We start from the raw sequence: 6,532 nt of genomic DNA, 5'->3' as shown, positions 1-6,532 counted from the left end.
TATCTATCTGATACACTCATATACATGTTCAAACACAATAAGAGAAAACAGAGGAACCTGTTCAACAAAGACAATTGAACATCAGGAGAGCAACGGAGGAAAAGTACATGTATATCTTACAATTAATGTTTCAGGCCTCATCGACTCAAACAAGATAATTAATGAAGCGTGCTACTTCAATTTGAACGGAGACTGAATTGGACGTGAATATAGACATCACCCATCTCCGATAACACTTTGCTAAAATCTAAATAAGAAAGGGGGGTTGTGAAACTAGCTATTTTCATTTTAACACAGTATATACTTAAAATGTGACAGAGTATAGTTAATATATCACAACGCGGTGGAATCAGGAGCTCGTCATTCTTTGGGCATGTGGAGCTATTGGTATCATGTGAAAGCTGATTTATTTGCCTTGCTCCAATGAAATAAATATCCATCTAACTTGAATAGAACTCGAGATATTTTTGTGATTGAATGAAGTGAGGTCGCCTGGTTTCAGTGGTGAAATTAGCGAGAAAATGGCTGCCAAAGTTTGGAAACTCCAATAGCTAGAGAGTACTTGAAAACAGAAAAATGACGTATTTTGTGCCTTTTATCAATGTTTTTCATTAAAATACACTTGGGAATATATTTTTATATGAATATAAAAGAGGTTGAGCGAAAAAAATAAAAGTCTATAAAAATCTCCAAACTGGCGGAAAATGCATATGTTTATCCGATTTTTGTATTTTGACGAGCGCCTGATTTCACCACGCCGCCCTACATATACAGATGGTAGTGGTAGTGATGCTTGCAAGCAGTACAGACAGCCATATCTATGAATCTTGCACCTGAGTGGTACATAATATTATGACAGTTGACAATATTATGTTTTGCACGTGGTACAGATGGCCATGTCAATCATGCATGATACAGATGTCATATGGTTACTTAAGAATAACAAAAATCTACCCGACATGTTTGGCTGTTTTAAATGAGTCACTATAAGGTCAAGGTGTCAGAAATCAAATGTTCTATCTGCTCGTAAAATTATTCGAAAGCATCATCTTGATAATTAGAAAAATGCATTCAAATAATACTACACATACAAATTTAATAATAATGATGATGATGATGATGATAATAGTAATAATAATAATAATAATAATAATAATGATAATAATAATAATAATAATGATAATAATAATAATAATAATAATAATAATAATAATAATAATAATAATAATAATAATAATAATAATAATAATAATAATAAATTGCATTTATAATTGTATAGCTATATCCCACTCTAGTATAAGCTCTGAGTGGTGGAATAAGCTTGACATGTTGTGAACTACTAAAGATTTTTTACATCAACTTTCTCAAAACTAGGTACTGAGCGATAAAACTTTGTAATTCTAGGGTAGCGATATGGCAAAATGTACAGATGGCAATGTCAAAGATACTTGCAATTAAGAGAAAGTTTGAAGAAGAAGAATCTTTTCTAAAAATTCTACATAATCTGTCATGCTGATAGTTTCTAATTTGCTCTTATATATATATATTTATTTATACATGTATACACACATGTTATTATTATATATATATGATATATATATATAATATACATATATATATATATATATATATATATATATATATATATATATATATATATATATATATAGATAGATAGATAGATAGAGAGAGAGAGAGAGAGAGAGAGAGAGAGAGAGAGAGAGAGAGAGAGAGAGAGAGAGAGAGAGAGAGAGAGAGAGAGAGAGAGAGAGAGAGAGAGAGAGAGAGAGAGAGACGAGACGAGACGAGACGAGAGAGAGAGAGACGAGACGAGACGAGACGAGACGAAAGTTTCGTCGTGGGAGGTGCGGGTGTGGAGAGGTTAAGGGGAAAAAGGGGGGAAGGGTATGGTTCAAGGTTAAGAAATCATCAATGCCCATCACACCAGCCTCTTGGCATATGATCCCCGTCTTTGGGATCGTCAGGGGGCAAAAGACCCAGGTCTGAGCTGCACCTGATCTGGGGATGATATGTTGGCAGCGATACGAATCTGATCTGACCTTGTTGGACTTACGCGTACTCACAACAACAGAGATGCGGCAAACCTTTTATCTATCTATCTATCTATCTATCTATCTATCTATCTATCTATCTATCTATCTATCGATCTGTCTATCGATCTATCTATCTATCTGATACACTCATATACATGTTCAAACACAATAAGAGAAAACAGAGGAACCTGTTCAACAAAGACAATTGAACATCAGGAGAGCAACGGAGGAAAAGTACATGTATATCTTACAATTAATGTTTCAGGCCTCATCGACTCAAACAAGATAATTAATGAAGCGTGCTACTTCAATTTGAACGGAGACTGAATTGGACGTGAATATAGACATCACCCATCTCCGATAACACTTTGCTAAAATCTAAATAAGAAAGGGGGGAAAGGGGGGGGGGGGGGGTCGAGAACAACGAATGTCGACTAAATCACAGGACAGTACGACATTACTTGGAATTACTTGGATCCAGAGCTACAATTATAGCAGGCGGCACATGTCCATAGCTGCTCATCTCTCCTTTCCAGCGTCCACATCAGGGTCTTGCTGCTAATTGTCTCCATGAGGAGCTGGTTTGAGACACGCCTGACCACTCCTCAGAGCAATCTTTTTTTTCCCTGTTCCCCTCTCACACTTTTCTTTTATAGTGTTGAGTGTGTGGGAGTCTTGTCTCCTCTTGGTCGTGAAATCTCTCCTTGCATCTGGCGATCACCATTGGTGGGTCGAGCATGATTCGGCCTTTGGGTGCTGCTTTGCCGGCAAGTTCATCAGCATGCTTATTTCCGTGCACCCCGGCATGACCAGGGCAGAACACTCAGGAAGAACAACATTGAGATCAGGAAACTCAGTAGGGGTTGTTGGGAGTCTGAGAATCTCCATTTGCTCGCTGCGGAACTCACGAACCAGCCAGTACAGAATGTCATATATGTTTATGCTTGTAATGGATCTGTGGATGAAAAGGAATGGGGGAAGTTGGAAAACATTTGACAGACACTCTCTGGTCAGACTTTATTTTGTGGAAATTTCAATGCCCGAGGTATACTATTGGGTAATATCAAGGACAACGCACAGGGAGTTGATTTGGAAAATGCTCTAGACTCGTGTGATCTAGCTATAGTAAATGATGGGAGAATGACCCGCATGGTACAGAGGGAAAATGATACAGACAGTGTTATAGACTTAGCTTTAGTTTCTGTGCAGATGGCAGTTAAATGTTGATGGGACGTTTTGAGCAGTCACGGAAGCGACCATCTTCCGTGCCGAGTCTATACCAGAAAGACTCTTGAGAAATGTGGCCCAAGGAGGAAGAGACCATTTAGATACACGCTTTTGGAGATTGACCCTATCACCATGCTACGTAAAAACACTAAAGAGAAAATCCAATGCATAAGAAAAGACATGACCAAATCCCCATGGTGGAATGAGGAAACACATGAGCGCTGGGTTATTAAAAGGAAAGGACTTAGATCGGCTCAAAGGAATCGAATAAACCGAAACAGTACGACACTTTCTGAGCAAGCAGTGAATTCAAATTTTAGTTTCCTTATTTACTATTACAATACAAATAAAACCCATCAACTGAATATTCCTCCCTACACCGACGTAACTATGACAAACGTGGTAGTTAAACACAGCACCAAAAGAAATATCATTGCCTGTGAGATTTCAGGTGCCAGAAAATTTATCAGTATCACGAACTGTAAATTAACAGAAATAAAAGCGTCAAGTAGCATACTGAACATCAAAGTGGCTTGGTGTCTGATGCAAAAGCCCCCCCCCCCCCTTCTTAAGCCACCACCTTCCCATCTTCCCACCAACCTCCCCACCCCCCCAAACAAAACAAAACAAAACAAAACAAAACAGCAAAAAACAAACCCAGCTGCACGAGCGTAAAACGCCAGTGAATCAGGCTACAAAGGCAGGGGTAGACCACCACAAAAAACTTGGTTGATTGGCGTCGAAGAGATCCTCCCACAGGGTAACATAGCTACAACAGAAGCCACCCACCTAGTCCTTGACTAAAATTGGCACCTCCTCTCGATATCTAACGATGTAATAGGACAGAAAGAGTAATGATAGTATTCTTTATTTAACAAACAAAAAACCCACACACAGCAACAACAACAAAACAAACAAAAAACAAAACAAAACAAAACAAACCCGACCTCCTCTCCCCAAAAACAAACAAAGAAAAACAAAAAAACAACAACAACTAAACAATGTGAAGTTGAAGCAATTGAACGCAGAAGCAGTGCGCCGAATTGGCCCACCAACAGAGCTTAATCGATAACACCGAAATTCGATCTCTTTTGATCCGTATAACTCGGAGCCTGCCTATGCAGGGGATGTAATTTTGTTCCAATCTGCCTCGAGGCAATTTGATTACCGGCCGTGTTGACGCGTTTGATTTATATCCCCCTTTGGGGATATATTTATTCTGCAGTTGTGAAGTGGTTGATTTAATCAGTCAACCCTCTTAATTAAAGTTTGCTTTAAAAATGGCAGCGTTGAAATGACGGAAATAGCCGGACAACTGGAACGTTTTTTGAACTCGTGGCATTGATTTAAATTCAGTATGTCAGTTTTTGTCGATTTCTAGTTGGGAACAGGAACTATTATTCCGATTATGCAATTATTGCTCTTAAACTAATACGCTTGATTACATGTTATCAACGATTACTGCAGTTTTTACAAATACAGATGAAATTGATGATTATGATGATGATGATGATGATGATGATGAGGGCGAAACGTTGAACTGTGTATAATATATATTTTCTAGAAACACAACAAGGTCTTAACTGTTTTAATACTTTCTTTATACAATGATGATGATGATGATGATGATGATGATGATGATGATGATGATGATGATGATGATGATAAAGATGATGATGAGGAGGAGGACGAGGAGGAGTAGGAGGAGAAAGAGGAGGAGAAAGTGATTGTGGTGGTGGTGGTGGTGGTGGAGAAGGAGGAGGACAGAAGAAAAACAATGAGCAAATAAACATATAAATGAAATCTTCTTTTCTCTTTGGATCCCCTCTATAACTTCACTTACTTACGCTTTCCGACCACTTTCTCCATCTCGTAAAACGTCTCTCCCCCCCCTCCCCCTTTACCATTCCCGCTTTTCAGTTCTTTATCCGTCTCCCCACACCCTACCCCCAAGAAGGAATGTAAATAAAATAAAATAAAATAAAATAAGATAAAATAAAATAAAATAACCCGAAACCCCACAACAACACGAAACAAAGCAAAACAAAACAACAACAACAAAACATACAACTCAATAACTGTAATATTATCTATTCTAACTCAAAGTTCTTATCAAGATCAGCGAGTTAGACTGTCGACCAGTATGTCAACACTACAACCTTCCGAGTGGTTTGCTTACTGGTCCCCCCGAATGTCTGTTTCTGTCTGTCTGTCTGTCTGTCTGTCTGTCTGTCTGTCTGTCTGTCTGTCTGTCTGTCTGTGTCTCTCCCCTTCTATTTCTCTTTCTCTCTCTCCCCCCTTCTCCCTCTCTCTCTCTCTCTCTCTCTCTCTCTATCTCTCTCAGGGGCGAAGGCTAACTTGTTTGACAGGGTAATGAAAGTGAGATGGGTCCAGAATCTTACTCGAGGTGGCAACACTGAGTTGCGAATGAAAACAAATCCTGAATTCACATCGTATGCAGGTTCAACCGCTTAAATAATTGGGAAAGCATATCATTATCTACTCCAACTAACATACAATTTTACTTTAGATATGAATACACAATCACAAAGGAAAGAAGCAAAGATGTCAGTAATCCATGTTATACCAGAGAGTCTAAACTCTTTAGTAGAACATGACAATGATTAATTTTTTATTTCACATTTGGCTGTTTTTGTCTAGCGTTTCGCGGCCAGGAGCCCGTTTCATAACCTAGGTCATGATCTGATTATAGGACGGTAAAAAGTCGAGGAAAAAAAACAAACACTCAAAGCAGTCAAGACATTATTAGGAGTTTGTTCCTCTCACATCTGTGAGGTAGACTCGACCATTGTAATAGTTAATTTACATAATCAGTGCTTGCGACTGCTTATAACTGTGGCTCGAAAGGGGTGAACAGGGTATATGTGGCAATGAAACAGTTTTGAGTGCTGAGCACATGTTCTCTCCAACTCTTTTGATAGACTCTTCCAGCCTCACTGTAAGCTTACTTAATCAAAGCTTGCGACTGCTTTTGGACTGGCCCGATAGGGGTGAACAGGCTTTTTCTGTGGCAATGAAATTGTTTTGAATGTTAGGCATACTGTTCATTGGTGATTATGAGCGTCTTTTTACATGTAATTTATGAGGTTTACATCTATGGGCGAATTTGACTCCGACAATGTTTCAAAATTAGGAAGGGAAGCAGTGATCATTTGATTATATAGACGCTTCGCCACTGCTCTCTCTCTCTCTCTCTCTCTCTCTCTCTCTCTCTCTCTCTCTCTCTCTCT

This window comes from Aplysia californica, unplaced genomic scaffold (assembly GCF_000002075.1).
Source record: "Aplysia californica isolate F4 #8 unplaced genomic scaffold, AplCal3.0 scaffold00083, whole genome shotgun sequence".
Taxonomy (NCBI): domain Eukaryota; kingdom Metazoa; phylum Mollusca; class Gastropoda; order Aplysiida; family Aplysiidae; genus Aplysia; species Aplysia californica.
This window is presented reverse-complemented; position numbering follows the sequence as displayed.